The sequence below is a fragment of the Somniosus microcephalus genome, chromosome 7 (genome assembly GCF_052327205.1).
Source record: "Somniosus microcephalus isolate GS21.2 chromosome 7, FLI_Smic_1.0, whole genome shotgun sequence".
NCBI classification, from domain to species: domain Eukaryota; kingdom Metazoa; phylum Chordata; class Chondrichthyes; order Squaliformes; family Somniosidae; genus Somniosus; species Somniosus microcephalus.
The window spans coordinates 137962105-137985678 of NC_140993.1; positions in this window are offsets into that span (position 1 = coordinate 137962105).

Below are 23574 nucleotides of genomic sequence, written 5' to 3' on the forward strand. Positions count from 1 at the left end.
TCTCTCCCTGGTTTGTGTAATAAGCTGAAGTCAACTGGGATAGCAGTCGAAGCATTAGAATTGACTTTGGCACCCTTGCATCAGAGAAAGGAAAAGTCAATCAGAGATCCTATTCCTGATCGTTACCCAGTGACCCTGCTGGAAAGTAGTGTGTGGATATTACCCAAGAACAAGATCAGGCTCCAAATTGATTGCCCACATAGTTGAAAAGCCTGCCAACACCCAAGTCTAGGTTGATACAATAGGGGGGTAATTTTAACTTTTGGTGGTAGTGTAAAACAGGCAATATCGGATCGGCTGCCCATAATACGCCTCTCCCCTTTCCATTGAGTAAAATTGACTACTTGAGGAAGTGGCCAAGAACCAATGTAACCATATTCCAGCAGGAGTCAGCCCTTTGGGGCGAAGGCGGGTGAAAGCTGAAGGCCTAGCAAAAGAGAAAATATACTGATGGTGAATATGCAATTTATATTATGCACAAGGTAACAATTCTTGCATATCTGGGGCTATAAAGTTTCTCATTTGATTAACCTCATTGTCAGCTCCAATAACTATTGATTGGTAAACTGGAGCCCACTATAGGCAACAAAGTCAAATCAAAGAGCACAACAAGCTCTGATAGTGACAGACAAGCCAGTATTTATTCTTCTCTCACTTCAGATAGGTACAACCTATGCATAAATGTAGAATGCCTCCAATAACAGCATTGATCATCGGCTGTACAAATAGCACCTCCCATGCAGACATATGTGATAAAAAGTCCACGGTCACCTTATACACCGCATATACTTAGGGTCTGAAATTCTGATGGTGCTGTAATGCCGTTGGAATTGAGGTGGAATGGCGCTTTTAATCAATGGGAGGGAATGGGAGTGAGGGGAATGAAAAACTGGACAAGGAGATGAGTTAGGCCCCAAAGAGGTAATGAATGGCTACAAAAGGGGAGCCTGGGAAATATCCAGGAAAAAAAGTAGAGAGGAATGGAGGGGGAAGGCAGAAGGGGCGGGGGGGGTGGAGGAGTGACGAGAGGAGCAGAATGTCGAGGGGACGGCAGGTGGGGACATAGAAACATGGAAACATAGAAGATAGGAGCAGGAGTAGGCCATTTCGCCCCTTGAGTCTGCTCCGGCATTCAAATTCAATACCCTGTCCCTGCTTTCTCCCCATATCCCTTGATCCCCTTAGCCTTAAGAAATATATCTAACTCCTTCTTGAATATATTTAATGAATTGGCCTCAACTGTCTTCTGTGGTAGAGAATTCCACAGGTTCACCACTCTCTGGGTGAAGAAATTCCTCCTCATCTCAGTCCTAAATGGCTTACCCCTTCTCCTTAGATTGTGACCCCTGATTCTGGACTCCCCCGCCATCGGGAACAACCTTCCTGCATCTAGTCTGTCTAGTCCTGTTAGAATTTTACAAGTTTCAATGAGATCCCCTCTCATTCTTCTAAACTCTAGCGAATATAAGCCTAATCGACCCAATCTCTCTTCATACGTCATTCCTGCCATCCCAGGTATCAGTCTGGTGAATCTTCGCTGCACTCCCTCCATGGCAAGAACGTCCTTCCTCAGATAAGTCAACCAAAACCACACACAATACTCAAGGTGTGGTCTCACCAAGGCCCTATACAACAGCAGCAAGACATCCTTGCTCCTGTACTTGAATCCTCTCGCTATGAAGGCCAGCATGCCATTTGCCTTCTTAACCGCCTGCTGCACCTGCATGCTTACCTTCAGCGACGGGTGCACAAGGACACCCAGGTCTCGTTGCACTTCCCCTTTTCCCAATCTATTGCCGTTCAGGTAATAATCTGCCTTCCTGTTTTTGCCACCAAAGTGGATAACCTCGCATTTATCCACATTATACTGCATCTGCCATGCATCTGCCGAATCGCCCAACCTGTCCAAATCGCACTGGAGTTTCTCTGCATCCTCCTCACAGCACACACGCCCACCCAGTTTTGATTCGTCTGCAAACTTGGAGATATTACATCTAGTTCCCTCGTCTACATCCTTAATATATATTGTGAATAACTGGGGTCCTAGCACCGATCCCTGCGGTACCCCACTAGTCACTGCCTTCCACTCGGAAAAAGACCCGTTTATTCCAACTCTTTGCTTCCTGTCTGCCAACCAGTTTTCTATCCAAATCAGTACCTTACCCCCAATCCCATGTGCTTTAACTTTGCACGCTAGTCTCTTATGCGGGACCTTATCGAAAGCCTTCTGAAAGTCCAAATACATCACATCCACTGGTTCTCCCTTATCTATTCTACCAGTTACATCCTCAAAAAATTCCAGTAGGTTAGTCAAGCATGATTTACCTTTTGTAAATCCATGTTGACTTTGTCCAATCCTGTCACTGTTTTCCAAGTGCTCTGATATTACATCTTTTATAATGGACTCTAGCATTTTCCCCACTACCGATGTCAGGCTTACCGATCTATAATTCCCCATTTTTTCTCTACCACCTTTTTTAAATAGCGGGGTTACATTAGCTACCCTCCAATCCATGGGAACTGTTCCAGAGTCTATAGAATTTTGGAAGATGACCAGCAATGTATCTACTATTTCTAGGGCCACTTCCTTAAGTACCCTAGAATGTAGATTATCAGGCCCTGGGGATTTATCGGCCTTCAATCCCATCAATTTCCCTAACACCATTTCCCTACAAATACTGATTTCATTCAGTTCCTCCCTCTCATTAGATCCTATGTTCCCCAACATTTCTGGGAGTTTATTTGTGTCCTCCTTTGTGAAGACAGAACCAAAGTATGTATTTAATTGGTCTGCCATGTCTTTGTTCCCCATTATAAATTCCCCTGATTCTGACTGCAAGGGACCTACACTTGACTTTACCAATCATTTTCTCTTCACATATCTATAGAAGCTTTTACAGTCAGTTTTTATGTTCCCTGTAAGCTTACTCTCATACTCTATCTTCCCCCTCTTAATTAATCCCTTTGTCCTCCTTTGCTGAAACCTAAACTGCTCCCAATCCTCAGGTTTGCTGCTTTTTCTGGACAATTTATATGTCCTCTCCTTGGATCTTATGTTATCCCTAATTTCCCTTGTTAGCCACGGTTGAGTCACCTTTTTTGTTTTTTTTATGCCAAACAGGGATGAACAAATTCTGTAGTTCATCCATGCAATCTTTAAATGTTTGCCATTGCCTATTCACCGTCAACCCTTTAAGTAACATTCCCCAATCCATCCTAGCCAACTCGCGCCTCATACCATCGTAGTTTCCTTTATTTAAATTCAGTACCCAAGTCTCTGAATCAACTACTTCACTCTCCATCTTAATGAAGAATTCTATCATATTATGATCGCTCCTCCCCAAGGGGCCTCGCACAAGATTGCTAATTAATCCTTTCTCATTACATAATACCCAGTCTAAGATGGCCTGATCTCTAGTTGCTTTCTCGACATATTGGTCCAGGAAACCATCCTGTATACACTCTAGGAATTCCGCTTCCACAGTATTGTTACTAATTTGGTTAGACCAATCTACATGTAGAGTAAAGTCACCCATGATAACTGCTGTGCCCTTATTGCATGCATCTCTAATTTCCCATTTAATGCCATCTCCAAACTCAGCATTACTGTTTGGGGGTCTGTATACAACTCCCACTAACGTTTTCTGCCCCTTGGTATTTCTCAGCTCTACCCATACAGATTCCACATCATCAGAGCTAATATCCTTCCTTACTATTGTGTTAATCTCCTCTTTAACCAGCAATGCTACCCCACTGCCTTTTCCTTTTTGCCTGTCCTTCCTGAATATTGAATACCCCTGGATGTTAAATTCCCAGCCTTGGTCACCCTGGAGCCATGTCTCCATAATCCCAAGACTAGAAAATAACCAGAGGAGAGACAAAGGCCTGGTTCAACAATAGGATAGAACAGTTGCTGCTGCTTAAAGAAGCAATGGCAGAGCTGGGAAAAGCTGCCACCTGAACAACAAGGATGCAAGAAATGAACAGTCAGCTTTAGGGAGCATGTTACTTGTCCTTGCAATGGAGATACAGAGCAGAAGGAACAGTCTGTTTGGGGTTGGAGGTCAGGGACCTACCTTGGTCTCAAGAGGGTCACAATAAGACAGGGCAACCAAGCTCCTCTGGCATCTCTGACTTTTAGGTATTACCTGGGCACAGCACCAGATTTAAGAACAGAACTGAGAGGCACCAGAGCTGGATTAGTGGTAATAAGAAGCACTTGTTGTAAATCTATATATATGTGTGCAGTAAAATCACTTTCTGATATGAAGTCCAATGTCCTGAAGTAAGTCCGTTCTTTGCTTTTTTTGTTGAATAGCATGTTTGGAGGTCAGTTTGCAATGGGTGGCAGAGTTCCTTCTATACATTCTCACGAAACGGTTGTCTCTTTAAGCAGACCTCTTCTGAGATATAATTGAGATTCAGGTGGAGGTGTACCACCTAGTTGGTCTTCTTTGGTGTAGCCTTATCCTGCATGCCTCTGTCATTTTCTCTTCCTGGTGCTGCATGTTCTGTCTCCATCATTTATGGGAATGGTTATGGTGAAGCCCATGGTAAGGGTTCTATGACAGAAGGGTGAGAAGAAAAAGATTCCCTGCTTGAAACTGTTGAAAGGTAGTTTACAGAATCCTTTCTTAGTAGCACAGTTGAAAAAGATTTGCCTAATTGCTTCGGTCAAAGCTAACATTTCAGACGAAGTTTGTGACCAGTCAAAGCCTGTGAACTCAACTACTTCAACAAGTCATGCAGGTAACTCACCCCTCTTTCCTAAAGCAGTTTTATCCTTCATTATCCTGTTATTTGCATACATCCATCACCTTGGAGGTGGGCACATCATCTGCCAGAAGCCAATTCTACGAGAATTTAGCATGTATTTTAGAATGGGTGCAATTCTGATGTTAGTCATTCACCATTACAACCAAAATGTGGGTTTTCTGTGGGTATATAAGTAACATAACGCATTCATAACCACATTGTGTTGCATTTCAAGAAGGGGTGTATACCTAGGGGTTCTTCTGAAATTAAAAATTCTAATTCTAGTACAATTTCAGTAGAAATGTAAAATCATAAGTTGTACAATTCATTTATTTACATGGTTTGATGGAGAAATAAAGCATTCCAGCAGTAGGTTTCAGCTGTCAGGGAATCTGATGCTATTAAATTTCTTTTTGACCCCACACTATTCCACTCTGGCCAGTTACATTACTGATTATCCCAGCGACACGGGAACCATTCTGCTCTACTGAGAATTTGACCATCTCAGTCTGTACGTAGCCTTATAATCTGAAATAATATTCTAAGCCAAATATTTATCCAGCTCCTTTTTGAAGGAGTTAATTGACATAGCATTAACTGCTTTTTTCTGAATATCTATTTAATATAGTCACTACTCTGTGGAGAAAAAATTATTCCAACTTCTACTCTCACTTGAAGCTAGTTCATTTTGTACTGACATCCTGTAATCTCTGTTTGCCATTTGTTTCTACATCAGCCATTTCTGTCACCATTTCAAAGATCTAGATAATGCTTTCTCTCTATTTTCCAATTTAAAAAAGTCCAATTAAATGGGTCTCTCTTCATAACTGAAATATCTAAATCCCAGAATTATCAGTTACTATTCCCTGTCCAATGCAAGAATGTCCTTTGAAGGTAGAGTCCCCAAAACTGCACACAAATGTAATCTCACCAAGATTTTTACAGAGTTAAAACAACCCAGTACACATTATAATCAAATGCCCTTCAGATGATCCTCATTACCTTATTAGTGTTCAGTAGTGGTGAAATAATGTTTGTGGACACCTTCAGTAAAATAGCAGACAGAGGAAATTTATATGACTGCATTAACTCATTCATTACTAACATTGCACAGTATAATTTCATCCCAAATTAGGTTTACAGGCAGAACAAATCCAATCCAGCCAATTACCGCCCCATCAGTTTACTCTCAATCATCAGCAAAGTGATGGAAAGTGTTATCGACAGTGCTATCAAGCGGCACTTACTCACCAATAACCTGCTCACCGATGCTCAGTTTGGGTTCCGCCAGAGCCACTTGGCTCCAGACCTCTTTACAGCCTTGGTCCAAACATGGACAAAGGAGCTGAATTCCAGAGGTGAGGTGAGAGTGACTGCCCTTGACATCAAGGCAGCATTTGACCGAGTGTGGCATCAAGGAGCCCTAGTAAAATTGAAGTCAATGGGAATCAGGGGAAAAACTCTCCACTGGCTGGAGTCATACCTAACACAAAGGAAGATGGTTGCAGTTGTTGGAGGCCAATCATCTCATCCCAGGACACTAAGAATATCCCAACACTGGACAAACAGGGGGCTATGGGGGGGAGGAGCTAAACACGAACAAAATCACTAAGGAAGTGGTACTCGGTAAAATAATGGGACTCACGGCGGATAAATCACCTGGACCTGATGGCTTACATCCTAGGGTCTTGAGGGAAGTGACGGTAGGGATTGTGGATGCATTGGTAATAATTTTCCAAAACTCCCTGGACTCAGCAAAGGTCCCGGCAGACTTGAAAACTGCTAATGTAACGCCCTTATTTAAAAAGGGCAGTAGACAGAAGGCTGGAAACTATAGACCGGTTAGCCTAACATCTGTGGGAGGTAAAATATTGGAGTCCATTATTAAGGAGACAGTAACAGGACATTTGGATAATCATAATTTAATAGGACAAAGTCAGCATGGTTTTATGAAGGGGAAGTCATGTTTGACAAATTTGCTGGAGTTCTTTGAGGAAGTAACATATAGGGTGGATAAAGGGGAACTAGTGGACGTAGTGTATTTAGACTTCCAAAAGGCATTTGACAAGGTGCCACACAAAAGATTATTGCTTAAGATAAAAAATCACGGGATTGGGGGTAATATTCTGGCATGGATAGAGGATTGGCTATCTAACAGAAGACAGAGAGTTGGGATAAATGGTTCATTCTCAGACTGGCAATCAGTAACTAGTGGTGTTCCACAGGGGTCAGTGCTGGGTCCCCAACTCTTTACAATCTATATTAACGATTTGGAGGAGGGGACCGAGTGTAACATATCAAAGTTTGCAGATGATACTAAGATGGGAGGGAAAGTAGTGAGTGAGGAGGACATAAAAAACCTGCAAGGGGACATAGGCAGGCTAAGTAAGTGGGCAGAGATTTGGCAGATGGAATACAATACTGGAAAGTGTGAGGTTAAGCACTTTGGCAGGAAAAATCGTACAGCAAGTTATTATCTTAATGGCAAGAAACTGGAAAGTACTGAAGTACAAAGGGATCTGGGGGTCCTGGTGCACGAAACTCAAAAGGTTAGTATGCAGGTGCAGCAAGTGATTAAGAAGGCCAATGGAATGTTGGCTTTCATTGCTAAGGGGATAGAATATAAAAATAGGGAGGTATTGCGTCAGTTGTACAAGGTATTGGTGAGACCGCACCTGGAATACTGCATACAATTTTGGTGTCCATACTTAAGAAAAGACATACTTGCTCTCGAGTCAGTACAAAGAAGGCTCACTCGGTTAATCCCGGGGATGAGGGGATGGACATATGAGGAGAGGTTGAGTAGATTGGGACTCTACTCATTGGAGTTCAGAAGAATGAGAGGCGATCTTATTGAAACATATAAGATTGTGAAGGGGTTGGATCGGGTGGATGCGGGGAGGATGTCCCCGATGATGGGTGAAACTAGAACTAGGGGGCATAGTCTTAGAATAAGGGGCTGCTCTTTCAAAACTGAGATGAGGAGGAACTACTTCACTCAGAGGGTGGTAGGTCCATGGAATATGCTGCCCCAAAAAGCTGTAGAAACTACATCATTACATAAATTTAAAACAGAAATAGACAGTTTCTTAGAAGTAAAGGGAATTAAGGGCTATGGGGAGCGGGCAGGAATTTGGACATGAGTCTAGGTTCGGATCGGTCATGGCCCTGTGGGTAGCGGAGCGGGCCCAGGGGCCGTGTAGCCTGATCCTGCTCCTATTTCATGTGTCTAATTCTGTTAGATTCAGGAGATGGTTCTGTGATAGTAGATTGGCGGTTAGGATCAGATCAGCCATGATCTTATTGAATGGCGGAGCAGGCTCGAGGGGCCGATTGGCCTACTGCTGCTGCTATTTCTTATGTTCTTATGTCCTTATGTTCTTATGACATTGCTGCAGGAGTTCCTCAGGGCAGTGTCCTAGGCCCAACCATCTTCAGTTGCTTCATCAATGACCTTCCATCCATTGTATGGACAGAAGTGGGGATGTTTGCTGATGATTGCACAGTGTTCAGTTCCATTCACAACTCCACAGACAATGAAGCAGTCCATGCATGCATGCAGCAAGACCTGGATGACATTCAGGCTTGGGCTGATAAGTGGCAAGTAACATTCGTGCCACAAGCCAACAAGCCAACAAGCGAGAGTCTAACCACCACCCCTGGACACTCAACGGAACTATCATTGCCGAATCCCCCACCATCAACTTCCTGGGGGTCACCATTGACCAGAAACATAACTGGTCCAACCAAATAAACACTGTGGCTACAAGAGCAGGTCAGATGCTGGGTATTCTGCAGCGAGTGTCTCACCTCCGGACTCCCCAAAGCCTTTCCACCATCCACAAGGGACAAGTCAGGAGTGTGATGGAATATTCTCCACTTGCCTGGATGAGTGCAGCTCCAACAACACTCAAGAAGCTCAACACCATTCAAGACAAAGCAGCCTGCTTGATTGACACCCCATCCACCACCTTAAATATTCAATCCCTCCACCACCGGTACACAGTGGCTGCAGTGTGTACCATCTACAAGATGCACTGCTGCAAGTCGCCAAGGTTTCTTCGACAGCATCTCCCAAACCTGTGAACTCTACCACCTAGAAGGACAAGGGTAGCAGGTGCATGGGAACACCATCACCTGCAAGTCCCCTCCAAGTTACACACCACCCTGACTTGGAAATATATCGCCATTCCTTCATCGTCGCTGGGTCAAAATCCTGGGACTCCCTCCCTAACAGCACTGTGGGAGTACCTTCATCACAAGGACTGCAGCAGTTCAAGAAGGCAGCTTACCACCACCTTCTCAAGGGCAATTAGGGATGGGTAATAAATGCTGGCCTTGCCAGTGACGCCCACATCCCAGGAACGAATAAAAAAAAATTGCTTCAAGCATCTGACACTGGATTCGGAATGGACAGAGGTGTCAACTAGATCCGATATGGGCAACTTTAGTTCCCCTGCTGGATCAGCAAGTTTATCCAGTGAGTAACTGAGCTATACAAACAAAAATGTTCCAGATGCAATCACTGGTTTGTGCTGTGTTAACTAATCTCACCTGGGGCAGCTATTGGAGTACAATTTGCATCAAAGCCCCTGGGCTAGGAAGAGGAGAAGTGGCCGACATTCCTGCATTTAAATGCTGCAAGTGACACTCAATGGAAGTTCATATGTGTGAGTAAGGACAAGATTCGTTCAGCTCTGATGCACCTAATAACATGCCAGCACTCAGTTATAAGCTACTTGAATGAGTTACTGAAGGTTGACTGGTCCCCATAGAACTGCAGCTCAGCAAGGCATCAACATATTTGGGAAGAGTAAAGAATGGTGAAGCAAATGAACAAGAAAATAGAATGGAGAAAGTTAGACAATACAAATATATGTAAATTAGCCCAATGTATATCAAGCTAAATTTCAGCAACTTCTTTGAAGCACGTACCTAATCTGGAGGTTAGCCAGGGTTTATTGTAGGAGATCAGATGTTGTAATCAGATAGGACTAGGATGTTGAAACTACAGCCCGTGAGCCACATGAGGCCCCACAACCCCTAGCAATCATGCCCATGACATTATTATATTTCTTACTGCTAGTTTATCTTAATTTGAATTTCATTGGCCTGGAGGTTTGGAAAGGGCTGTTCTTAGCACTGTTGGGTGGGTAAATCCTAAAGCAGAATAGCAAGAACTGTTAGTATCAGCAACTTGAGATCCATGCAAATTAATGGTAAAATCAATTTAAGCTTTATATGTGATCCATGAAGTTCAATGGTATGCACCAAAGCAGCCCATAAAGACAAAAAGCTTGGGTATTCCTGAGCTAGAAGACTCCCCTCTTTTCTCTATGCTCTAACTTCTCTCTATCACGAGTTTTATTGCGTCCCTCTATTTTCGTTCTAGGGTTTTCTTGGTTAATGTAGAGCTATTCTGAGTGACTGACAGCTAAGGAACACCTCAGCTGAAAAAGCTCCTTTCACTCGAGCTACACATTTTACAAATATATATGTGGCATAATTGAGCTTTGCTGACAAACATTAGAAAAACATTTACTGAAAGTATCATATTAGGAGTCAACTTGATATTATACAAGAATGTAAATTAGAAGCATAGGTTATGGAATCCATCAACTACCCACTGTATCAGCCCTGACCGGCAACATTCAATAAGGGTTGTAGGATTTGCAAATTTTCCACATTTCCCCAAGGTTATTAATAAAAGGGACCCTATGGACATTTTAAAAAGGGTACCCAAAAGATGGCGTCCGCACCTCACGGCCAAAAGCCTGCAAGATTTTCAAAGCTTGGACTCTGTGGCAGCACAAGCAGCTCTTGGGGAAATCAAAACCTAAAATGCAGTTTCTGTGAAAAGGACTTTGTGTTTTGGAAAAGCAGGCAGCAAACATTGAATATGCATTAAGCCAGATCGTAGACAGATCAGAACTAGTTAGGCCTATACTTGAGGCCATCTAGCTGTCTGCATAAATAATCGGAAACAGCTTAAGGAAACCATCGAGGCTGGACAGGCCAATTAGAATGCATTAATAACAATACAGCTCGGACATCAGGCCATTAGGTGCGATAAACGGTCATCTAAAAACAGTTAGTTTAGATTGCTGCAATTATTTAAAACAGCCTGCCAAAATTGGAACAATGAACTAACCTGATTTGGCGCGCAGATAGGGGATGAAACAATGGGTATAACTGCAGGCCCCGGGTAGCAATCTCTCTCTCTGCTCTCTCTTACGCTTGGCCCTCGCTCTTGGTTCTTGGCTCACTCGTGCCCTGGCCTCATGGCGGGTCTCTCCTCGCTCCCCGCATTGAGATTTCAGCAGTAAAAGACACCATACCAACAGCCGGGGAGGGGAACGAGACCCGAGTCCCTCGTCATCCGGGACGCCCAGGCCGCAAAAAGGGGCGAGACGAATTTGAGCAGGTAGCCCGAGACGAGACGAGTAGAGACAAAGAAGACGATAAAACTCGATAAGGGCAGAGCAGGGCAGCGAAAAACGTATCGATAAAGACCAAGCGCCAAGTTATAAGCTGGCGCTTGGGAAGACGAACCTCTTGTTGAACATTGCGATAGCGCAGGTGTCTACGCCACCACAAATATACTGGCATTTGACGCATGAGTAACAAAATCTAAACGGCAAAGACTGTTAACTGTCTGATAAACGTAACGTTACCGCCGATGACCGCCCGAGGGAGAAGAGGAGAACCCATCGGGACGAGACGACGACGGTAGCGGAGGAGAAGAAGGTGCGTCGCAGTAGCAGCTCCAGCACTGCACCCCTGAAGACCACGTGGTGATGGGGTACCTAAGAGGACAGAGAACCAAACCTCAAAATCTGCATTTCGTTAACAGTTGGCCTTGTTTTGGATTGGTGAGCATGAATTCTGGCCCCTCATAGCTTAATCTAGTTAGGTATAGGGGGTGGGATAAGGATAAGGGGATTGTTAATATAGTTTGTTTTCCCTCGATGTGCCGTGTGTTCCCCATTCCCTGTATAAGTATAGTTATTTTGTATTTGCCTGTATTTTATGCTAGTAATTTCTCGTAAGACTGTGTTAATTTCTGTGTCAATAAAATCCTGGTTTTCTTACATCCAAACCACCTGTCTACTCGAGTCTTTCTGTATCGCCGCCTGTACCTAAGTCCGGTATCTAGAACCCAAGGGGCGTGGGAGTGATTCAAACCACTCACAAAACAGTCAGGGGCATTCTTCTTCTTCTTAGGCAGTCCCTCGGAACCGAGGATGACTTGCTTCCACATTAAAAGTGAGTTCTCATGTGACTGATGAATCCAATGCGAGACCTACAGTCTCTGTCACAGGTGGGGCAGACGGTGGTTGAAGGGGCGGGTGGGTGGGGTGCTTGGGTTGACGTGCGCTCCTTGCGCTGCCTGCGCTTGGCTTCCGCTTGCTCCCGGCAAAGAGACTCGAGGTGTTCGGCGCCTTCCCGGGTGCTTCTCCTCCACTTTGTGCGGTCTTGGGCCAGGGATTCCCAGGTGTTGGTGGGGATGTTACACTTTTTCAAGGAGGCTTTGAGGGTGTTCTTGAAGCGTTTCCTCTGCCCACCTGGGGCTCTCTTGCCGTGCCGGAGCTCCGAGTAGAGCGCTTGTTTTGGGAGTCTCGTATCAGGCATGCGGACATGCGGATTGACTGGGCGCATGCGCCACACCCGCCACACCCCTTACAGGGTTTAGAAATGCAACCTATTTTTATCCATCACTCCATCACTCTGAAGAATAAAACACAATACCATTTAAGTGGGTTTGCATTCTATCACTCTTGATGATTATAAATGTTACTCCCAACATTTCCTTGACGTTAACAGCTTTGCAATGGTATTGGAACCTATCAGCTCCAAACATCCATACCAACTGAAAACAAATCTGTCTACACCAGCCAACTCTCATTTCTCTGGTAATATCACTTTTCACTCGAGATGTCAGTGTTGAAAAACTGAACATTTTTTCCCACTTATTCCACTCAGTATCAGCAACAACGGCTTCCAGGTTAGGTATAGCATGAGGTGGATAGAAGGCAAAACTCTCTTTACATGATCTCAACAACATGCCTTATACCCAATTCAGAAGATCAACTCCAAACTGTACGATTTCCATTTTAAGCCAATGGTTTGGCCTCCCAGACTGGGACTGCTGATTTACTGCTAATTAGTACTAATTTATGTTTTGATTTCTTTTTGGGTTCAATAAAGACTCATTTCTGAAAGAGAATGTTGTTTAATCTAAAGTCTTGTTCAAGACTTTCTACAGCTTTTTACAGAACACACTATGCTGTGATGCATCTAGAATGAAACTGAAAGTAAAACTCCTCTGGACTGCTTGTCTCTCACATGACCTCTGCTGGTCAGGCACAAGTAATCAAAAACACAGACAAATATGCTGTAAGGCATAAGTAATCAAACACAGACAAATATCATCACTATTTGCTGATATCATTACATCTCCCTTTCTTAAAACAAAAGTATTTTACTTTTAACTAACAACATTTAATGAACTTACATTATCATTTTCATGATCAAGGTTTTTTACCCTTGCTTTGTGTGTTCACATGAAATATGTCAATACACTAGAACTTGAAGAAAGAATAAGATAACATTACTTCCTTCTTTAACAATAGTCCTTAAATTTGCTCAATGAGTCTCTCAGGAGGCTTCACGTGTCTTGAGGATTTTCTGATTGATTGCCCTTGAATCTGAGTTGTTGCCTCAGATGATTGGTTCTCAGCTGTGTGATCAGGTTGTTCACCAGTATCAGTCTCTTGACCTGCTGTGGCTGGTCCCATGAGAAGATCTCGACGATTTCTTCTCAGAACAGCACCCTCATCTGTCTGAATGGTGTATGATCTTGGTTGAACTTCACTGAGGACAGTTCTCTTCTGAGTCCATGTGTATGTTTTGTCTTTCAACCTTACTTGGTCACCAGTGTGGAGTTCAGGTAGGTTTTGTGTTCCTCTGTCATAGTAGTACTTTTGCTTTTCTTTCTGTTGCTCTTTGAACTTCCTCACTTTCTCCCCCTCTTTTGTTTTCAGGAGGTTCTCCGGGATGGGTAGGTTTGACCTTAGCCGACGTCCCATCAGGAGTTGGGCTGGTGACATACCACACTCAAGCGGCGTTGTGCGGTATACAAGCATGCTTTGGTAGAAGTCAGTTCCACTGTCTTTTGCCTTGTACATCAGTCTTTTCACTGTCTGGACCGATTTTTCCACTAGTCAATTGGACTGTGGATAGTGAGGACTTGACGTTGTGTGGACAAAGTCCCACTCTTTGGCAAAGTGTCGGAAATTTGCATTGTTAAACTGGGGTCCGTTGTCTGTGAAGACCTCACTTGCCACGCCATGTCTGGAGAATATGGCTTTCATACTTCTTATCACAGCTTCTGCAGTGGTGGTGTACAGTCTACAAACCTCTGGATACAGGGAGTAATAGTCTGTGACGACAAGATAGTCCTTCCCTTGACATACGAATAGGTCAGCGCCTACCTTCTGGTAAGGTCTGTCTGGTGCTGGGTGTGGCTTTAGTGGTTCTACCGGATTGCTTGCTTGATATTTCAGGCATATTGTGCAGTTTGACTCCTCATTTGTCACATCTTGGTTGATTCGTGGCCAGTACATCACCTCTCGTGCTCTTTTCTTACACTTTTCGATTCCCAGATGTCCTCCATGGATCTTTTTTAGCATCTCTCTTCTCAGACTCTTTGGGATAACTATTTTACTTCCTTTGTAGATGATGTCTTCGACCACTGATAGTTCCGCCCTGCAGTTCCAGTACTCTGCTATATCAGGTGAGCAGTCTTGCTTCATGTTGGGCCATCCATCCAAGATGCTTTTTCTCAGTCGTCTCATTGTTTCATCTTTGTTTGTCTCAGTCTTTATGAGCTCCATTTTTGCATCTGCTATGGGCAGTGCACTTGTGATCATGTCCACGTAGGCGTTCACTTTTTCATCCATTGTGGTGTTTGCGGGCTCACTTGGGTCAACAGCTCTGGACAACATGTTTGCTGTATACATCAGCTTACCCGGTGTGTACGCAACATTCAGTGTATAGCGTTGCAGCCTGATCATCATTCTTTGTATTCTAAGCGGACAGCTATTCAGTGGCTTTTGGAACAATGCAATCAAGGGCTTATGGTCAGTCTCTACACTGATTGCTTGTCCTGCCACAAACTGGTGAAATCTTTCACAGGCGTATGTGATGCTGAGCAGCTCCTTTTCTATTTGAGCATATCGCGTCTCCGCGTCTGTCATTGAGCGCGATGCATATGCAATAGGTTGCCAGTAGTCATATTGTTGCAGAAGAACAGCACCGAGCCCACTCTGTGATGCATCTGATGATACCTTGATGGGTCTCGCTGGGTCATAAAACCTCAGAACTGGTTCCTCTGTGAGCAGTTTCTTTAGATCACTCCATGACTTCTCATGCTCATGATTCCATTCCCATTCTATGTTCTTTTCAGTTAGTCTTCTCAGTGGCGCTATTTTTTCTGAGAGGTTGGATATGAATTTACCCATGTAGTTGATCATTCCATTAAACCTCTGCACGTCCTTTTTGCATTGTGGCCTTGGCATATTCTCAATGGCGGACACCTTTCTGGGATCTGGTCTGATGCCCTCACTGCTAAGGATATCTCCCACGAATGTCAGCTCTGTCATCCCGAGCTGGCATTTCTCGCTATTCAGCTTCAGGTTTGTTTTCCTTGTTGCTTCCAGCAGTTTTTTCAGTCTCTCATCATGCTCAGTTCTCGTGGTTCCCCATACTATGATGTCATCCATTGATGTATCAACTCCCTCCAGGTGCTCATAGATCATATGGATAGTCTTGTGATACACTTCAGGAGCTGAGGCAATGCCAAATGGTAACCTTAGGAATCTGTATCTGCCAAATTGAGTGTTGAACGTGCACAGTCTTGAACTTGCTTCGTCCAGCTTCATCTGCCAAAATCCTGAGGACGCATCTAACTTGCTGAAATATTTTGCATTTGCAAACTGTGCCATGATTTCCTCACGTGTAGGAAGCTTGAAGTGCTCTCTCTTTATTGCTCTGTTTAGATCTCTTGGATCCAGGCAAATTCTGAGCTTTCCATTCTTTTTGTCCACTACGACGAGGGAACTCACCCACTCAGTTGGCTCATCTATCTTCTGAATCACGTTCAGGCTTTCCATCCTGTCCAACTCTGCCTTCAGTTGCTTTTGAAGAGCAAACGGAACTTTTCTGCATGGATGTATGACCGGTGTCATACTTTTATCTACTCTGATCGTGTGTTCTCCTGGAATGCAGCCTAGACCCTTAAATGGGTCTTTGTACTCTTTCATGAGTTCATCATAGACTGTCTCTCCTTTGCTTTCCACAACGAGGACTCTCTTTACCAGGTTCAGTCTCTCACAGGCTTTTATCCCTAGTATGGCTTGCACATCCTTTGGCACCACGATTAATGCTAGCGTGTGCTCTCTGTCCTTGTGTGTTACTTTGACAATGCATTTTCCTTTCACTGGTATATCAGTACCTGAGTATCCAGTCACTTTCACTTGTATTCCATGTAACTTTGGTCTGGGTCTAATTCTCTTAAAATCGGTCTCTGATATCACATTAACTTGTGCTCCAGTATCCAATTTAAATGGAATGTGTATGTCATTCACTTTTAGTGTCAACATCCAGTCTCTTTCTTTTATGTTTTCAGACACAACATCTACATTGAATTCCTCTATCTCGCTTTCATCTACTGTATGGACCTTGCTTTGTTGCGCTTGGTTCTTACAGCAACGGGCATAATGGTTGTTTTTGTTGCATCTATTGCATGTTTTACCATATGCTGGACACTTTCTTGGTGGATGCTGTGTACCGCATCGACTACATGACTTCCGATTGTCTCTTTCATTTTCGTTTGCTGGCCACGTCTCTTTTTTCACATTGGCGCTCTCTTTGTTAAACGGTTTGTATCCGTTCTTTCTCACTGCATCCACGTTGCAGCTACTGTCACTGAACAGCTCCTTTGCCTGCAACTTCACAGTCTCTGTAGCCCTACACAATGCTATGGCTTTTCCCAGGTCTAGATCTTGCTCTCTTAACAGCCTTTCCCTTAGACCATTATCTGGAATACCACACACCAGTCTGTCTTTTATCAGCGAGTCTGTGAGTCCCCCAAATTCACACGATTTGCTCCGGTTTCTCAGTTCAGTCACATACTGATCAATAGTCTCGCCGATTTTCTGTACACATGTGAAAAATTTGTGCCTCTCAAAGGTCACGTTGCGTTTAGGTATGCAGTAGGCCTCAAACTGTTCCATTATTTTATCTAGCTTCATTTTGTCTCCATCAACAGCAAATATGAAATTATTATATACCTCCAGTGCTGCATCACCCACGACATGTAAGAACACGGACGATTTTTGTTTATCACTTTTCTCGTCAGCTCCGATTGCCGCTAAATACAACTCTAAATGTTGTTTGAACCTTCTCCAATTTTCAGCCACATTACCTGTCAATTGAAGCGTCGCCGGTGGGAGTAAACCTTCCACTTTTTCACTTCGTTAGCTATTCTCTAATGGTAAGCAACGATGTTCTCTTCTGGCTTGCTAATATGTGGAGAGCTGATTTCGCTTACTTGCCACAACTGCTTTCACTGTCCCATCAAGTTGCTAACTTCAGATTTTTTCTCTTTCAGCCACTTCTGACATCATGTTTTGATTTCTTTTTGGGTTCAATAAAGACTCATTTCTGAAAGAGAATGTTGTTTAATCTAAAGTCTTGTTCAAGACTTTCTACAGCTTTTTACAGAACACACTATGCTGTGATGCATCTAGAATGAAACTGAAAGTAAAACTCCTCTGGACTGCTTGTCTCTCACATGACCTCTGCTGGTCAGGCACAAGTAATCAAAAACACAGACAAATATGCTGTAAAGCATAAGTAATCAAACACAGACAAATATCATCACTATTTGCTGATATCATTACAATTTATAGGCAGTTTTATGCAATGAACTTCTTGCCCACTCTGGAAATTGGGTTAAAACTGCCCAAACTCATTCAGGGTCCTTAAACAGTGTTCCTATCCTTCAGGAGACTCCTGTATTTTAATGGGTTTTGACTCCAAATATAAAACACAGAGAAGAAAATAAAAAAGAAAACAGAATCTGTGGAATTTCATTTTGATGTCCTACCCTGTACCTCTTTTGCACAATTTATATCTGTGTTTTCTTCCAAACTAATCTATCTGTCTCTTTCCACCCAATCTTCCTCCCACCATGCCTACCTGCTCAATCTTTCCCCCGATTCCCCTCTCTCCTCTCCCACCCAATCTGTATCCCTTCTACTAGCTTTGCAACATGGAAAAGAATGGGATAGCCTTGCCTCCAAGTAGCACTCCCTGACTCTCACTACGACAGCAGGAGTGGGCAGACATTTACAAAAGCAAATAAGGCAGAAGAGGAGATGGGCATAACAGATAAAGAAAGGGAATGAGCCACCCGCACCTACAAGGGCACAACAGCGTGCCTGGCCCAATCTGTCGTTGAAAAGCAAAACAGCCCACAACTACTGCACTAGAGTCCCTTGTGGCCCTTCCCTACCTGAAGAAATTTGGTAGCATTTCCATCTTCAGATCCTAAGGTAAATACAGGTTATCAATCCACCACCACCGCCACCCCCTGCCCCCCCCCCCCCCCCCCCGCAAGATTGATTAGCTTTGTCTGGGAACCTTCTGGGGCCTTCCCAAGGGCCAGCTCTTAGCTGGTGAGAGTTCCATTGAGGCCTTATAGGGTGTACTGGTCAAAACTCTCAAGGTGGTCTGAGAACTCCCCCAGACAAACCCCTTGCCATGAGAGGGTGGAAGACTCTCACTGTCTCCCCCACCTCTCATACCACTGAAACTTAAGGCAGCAATTGCATGTGGTGGAATCCCAGCGGAACTGGGCTCCATCTGCTCTCCACCCTGGCTGCGGGTCTGAATTTCAGGACCATTATTTCTACACTTTTTTCTGGTGCTTTTGCATTAGTTTGTAAACAGAAAAATATAGAAGAAAACCAAGCAAAATATAAAATGCTGTAAGCTACAACACACATAACGGCCGCGAAATTGGGAAGTTTAGCACCGGCCATCAAGGCCGGTTTTGCTGAAAAAATGGGGAGGTCGGCAGTGCTGCCATTGCCTGTGCTCACCATCCACATGTAAATTATGCAGACTGTGATGTCAATCATGAATTGATGCACGAATGTGATTCTGGACATCGCCACTCTTGATACCACCCTCTATGAACCATGCACAGAAGAATGTACATGCAGCAGTACTACAGAGACGCTGCCAGTGCTTCTTAAAGGAACACACACATCTTTCAGATAAGTTTAGATTTTAGCTTTTGGACTTTTTTTCACATTTTATTGCAGTAGTAGCTTGGTGCAATACATTAAAAAAGTTGTTAAAGTGTGCAGGGAGTGCTGCTGGACATTTGCAAGGCTTTGGCTCTTAAAGGGAGGGCTCTGAGAACCCCACTTGCTCACAGTCCTGGGCGCTGTAGTTGTTGTCCCCCCTTGGGCTGCAACATCACATGGAGATGAAGCAGAGGCAGCAAAGGGGGCAAGCTGCTCACAGAGGGAAGAGAAAGAAGCAGAAGAGGAAGAAATAGAAGAGGAGGAAGCAGAAGAGGAGAAGCAGAAGGAAGGAGGCAACCTAGACAAGCCCCTTTATGGTCGGGATATCTGGGATTGAACCATCTGCCTGCGGTACCAGTGAACACTACCCCAATTTCCCCTTTCAACATTTGTCCCACAACCTACCTTCCCTCTGTTACTGAGCATCACCATGTCCTCTTGGCCACCATGCTGAAATAAAAGCCACCACAAAGCAAACTTTCCAATCCAACCCTAACCCATATATGTATCCAATATTATATTAAAAAATCAACTAATCACCACTGTGCATTCCCTTATTGACTGTCTTGCGTGTGCCATTGCCTGTTCAAGTGATATTACGCAGTGCTACCCCAGTGGCTGCAACATGGCTGGTGGAAGGCTACTGAAGGAGCTGTGTGTGAAATTGAGTGATGGTGTTTCTTCTTCTTCTTCTTCATTCTCCTCTCCCCCTTCTTGGTGAACCACTGGCTGGGCAGGCTGGATCTCTTGGGTGTCTGAAATGAGGATGGCACAAGGGTAGGGTTGTGGTGAGGGAAGAGCAGGAAAGCAAGAGGTGCATGCTTACTTCATGTGCAGCTTGTACATCAAAAGGGGGAAGTGGGATGTTAGAAGGAGGATAACACGTATGAGGATACCAGCATCTTGTATTCTTTCAGCCCCACCGCTGGCCAAGGGCTCAGCCATGCCCCTGCCAAGAATGGCCAGCACCGTCTCCTCTAAGGGGGTGAGATGAAGCTAGGAATGTGAGGTATGCCTCGTGTTTGGTAGGTGAGTGATGGGGGGGGGATCGTGCATTGAGCAGTGTATAAGGCTAGTGGTGCAGTTGGTCGGAGACAGCTTTTGAAGATGCATGCACTGACCTTGACCACTCGTCTGAGGTCATGAAACTTCTTTGGGCATTTGGAGCCAGGTCGTGGGGGCAACACTGCTGGCAGTAATGGCTTTGGCAATCTGGTACCACATCCTTCTTTCTAGGGGGCCTCCTGTGTTAGTGCTGAAGCACTTTTATCATTTTTTATGTGCAGAGGCAGTTGAGCTTTCAGAGCTGCAGACTGTCTAGTTCTGAAGGAGTTTTTTATTTTCAGAAGGCAAGTCAGCTTTAAGGGCTAGAGACTGCCTTGAAAAGGAACAGGCTATTTTTAAGTAAAGGCAGCCTTGCTCCAGCGACAGGAACTTGGGTTCCCTGCTGAACGCATAGCCTGTCAGCAGTGCATTAGTTGCTAATCTGTGCGCTACAATCATTTAAATTAGCAGGCATCACCAAATTGACGTGCTGTCTGCGCTTTCTGAACGAGTGCAGGAATATCTCGTATCGTGGTGCCCGTGCCCATTTTTCGGCAATATCGAATTGCACCCCCTACAAATTTAATCAGGGCATGTAGGCACAATGTTTATAGGCAACAAAGAGGGGAGAATTTCATCTCCTCAATCTGGGTTGGATTTAGACCCTTGTTCCAATAGTGAAAGGACATTGTTTTTGCCATGTTTTTGAATTTCCGCGGCTCTTCCATCGAAGTCACTATAGATGAGCAGGAGACCCCCAGCGGAAATTGACCCCCCATTGTTGTAGTCCACTCTACTTATGCATTCCCTCATAACTTTATACTTTCAATTCACACCAACTGTTATGTTTGTAGGCAACATTTTAAATCACATAGATAAACACACTTTTCTTGTCACACCAGCCAGAGGCTAATTTTTGCAGCACCCTCTCAGTGCTCAATGAGAATCTCCACAAAACAGCAGCAGAAGCTACTCCAGAAATATTGACTCCCGGTCGATTTTCCCGAAGCTGTCGGGAAGAAGGCAGGACTACAACTTTCGGGTTTTAGTTCCGCCTACATCGACGTCCGGCCAATCCGTGCGATTTTCCCTTGATTGACCTTGTTGAGCCCGCCCAGCGGGCTCAGCAGGCCAATTAAGGGCCACCCGGCAACAGGTGATGTCACAGACTGCAATTTCATCTGTCAAGAGTTCTTGACAGATGAAATATCAGTGTTTCACAGCTGTTTCAAGCTGTGAAACACTGACAGTCTGAGTTCTGATATGAGTCCTTCTGCACAGACTCAGTTAGAACTCTCAGCAGCACTCAAAGCTGAAGGCTGTCACTTTTCACAGATCGCAGCCGTTCAGCTTTAAGTGCCGGCTGAGTGATGGGCTCCCGACAGCTACAGGAAGAAAGGCTGTGAAGGCAAGTACAGGTAAGTAAAAGTTCTTTACACACTTTAGACACACCAAACACACTTACCTTTGCACTCATGCACCCATCACTCACCTGAGCGCCGACATCGCGACCCCTCCAACTCCTTCAACCCGACGGCCCGCCTGCTCTAACCTGGCGTGGTTTGGAGCCGTCAGGAAACCCACATGAAACCCCTCAAAATAGGGATTAGGCTAAAAACTGCCTGTTAACAGGCAGTTAATTGGCACTAATCCCTTCCCGCCTGGGGTCGGCGGGTCCCAGTGCGGGGCGGGTACCCGCTGCCTCTGAAAGTTGCGTGGAGCGGGGTTTTGGGCGGGATGGTGTCAGGACCCCCGAAATCGGGATTCCCCCCCCCCCACATGCCTGAAACCCTGCCTGACGGCTCCACGAAAATCGACTCCAATTGAAGTGTAGCCATGTACATGTCAATTTATTCTTCTTGCAATTATTCTTGTCTGACAAATCTAAAAAGTGACAATATTCAGTAGTTCAGAATGAAATAACAGAGCTTTTGAGTACTTAGAGCTTAGGGAGGATCATAGCTACATCATTGTAATAAAATCAGAAACAATATCAGTGTTAACTATATGATGGCAAAAATATTTGGATTCTATACCTGGCTCATATGCTCTCATAATATTGAACAATAGTTCAGATAGCTATCATTCTTGCATATATTATGCAATAGAAAATGTATTCTTAAATCTGAAAGAGCATGAAGGATTCAGTATGTTAAAGGGACATTTCACTGGAAATTCCTGGGGCCCACTACACCGGCATAGGCAGGAATGAGCAGAACTCCCGCTCACCCTCAACCAAGGCCAGAGACTCCATCCCAAATTTCAGGCACAGGATCATTAGCATATTATTGGGTGGGGGTGGTGGGGGACGGCTACCAGTGCCTGCAAGGGTGCACTAGCAGCGTTCGGCCTGGTCGAATCAATCTGCCCTCGCCAGGCGGAGTGGAGTCTTCCAGGGGCTGAAGAAAAGCTATGTTTTAAACGCTACAGCTCCCATTGGAGCCACTCCAACTAGAAAATATAATCAATCCTCTCCAGGATCGATAACCTTACTCTAGTAAGGCCTTTAGATGGCCTGAAAGGGACTCATGCTAGGTCTCAGCTGGTGTGATTTCTGCCAAGGCCTTTCAAAAGCGTAAAGGGAGGAATTTCCTGGGGAACTAAATACTCCCCTTGATGTGGCGAGGTTGGCAGAGATCCACCCAACTGGGATTTAAACGTCAATGGAAAGGAGAATCGGGTGGGGTGTATCACATGCGGCCGATCCAGTCATGCCCATTTTCCTCTGTCGATGAAAGTTAAAATCAGCCCTTATTTTTGCTCTTCCTCTATAATGAAGCCCGTTTGCATCTTTTGTAACTCTCATCTCCTTTCTGATTGCCCTCTTACTGTTAGAATACTGAGAGGGGTTGATTTTAACTTTTGGGTGACCGACCATGTAGGTCAGCTGCCCGTTTCGGTGGCAACTCGGCCCATGCGATTTTTTGAGGCCCCAGACACAGTTAAATTTGGTAAGCAGAGAAAGAAGTCGCCAGATTTAGGGCCCAAGATCAGGCCTGGGCAGTCGCCAGCAAGGTGAGTTGTGGGGAGGGGATGGCCTCCTGGGGTGGCAGCGGCCCAGGTTATTGTTGTTGGACCAGGGGGAGCACTGCTGCTCCTCCAGGGCCCACAAAAATGATTCGACGCTGTGGAGTGAAAACACCACAATACGTGGGGAAACCCAAACTTCTGGGTTTCCCATCCAAAACGTCACCACCCCTCTCCCCCCACAACCCGCCCCTGTCAAGATCGGGGCAGTTAACTCTGTTTCTCGCTTCACAGATGCTACCTGACCTGCTGAGCATTTTCTGTTTATATTTCAGATTTCCAGCATCCACACTAGTTTGCCTTTCTATTTATGCATTATTCTAAGTCTGTTTGCCTTTTTCTGCATATTTCAATTTGTATCTCAGTAAAC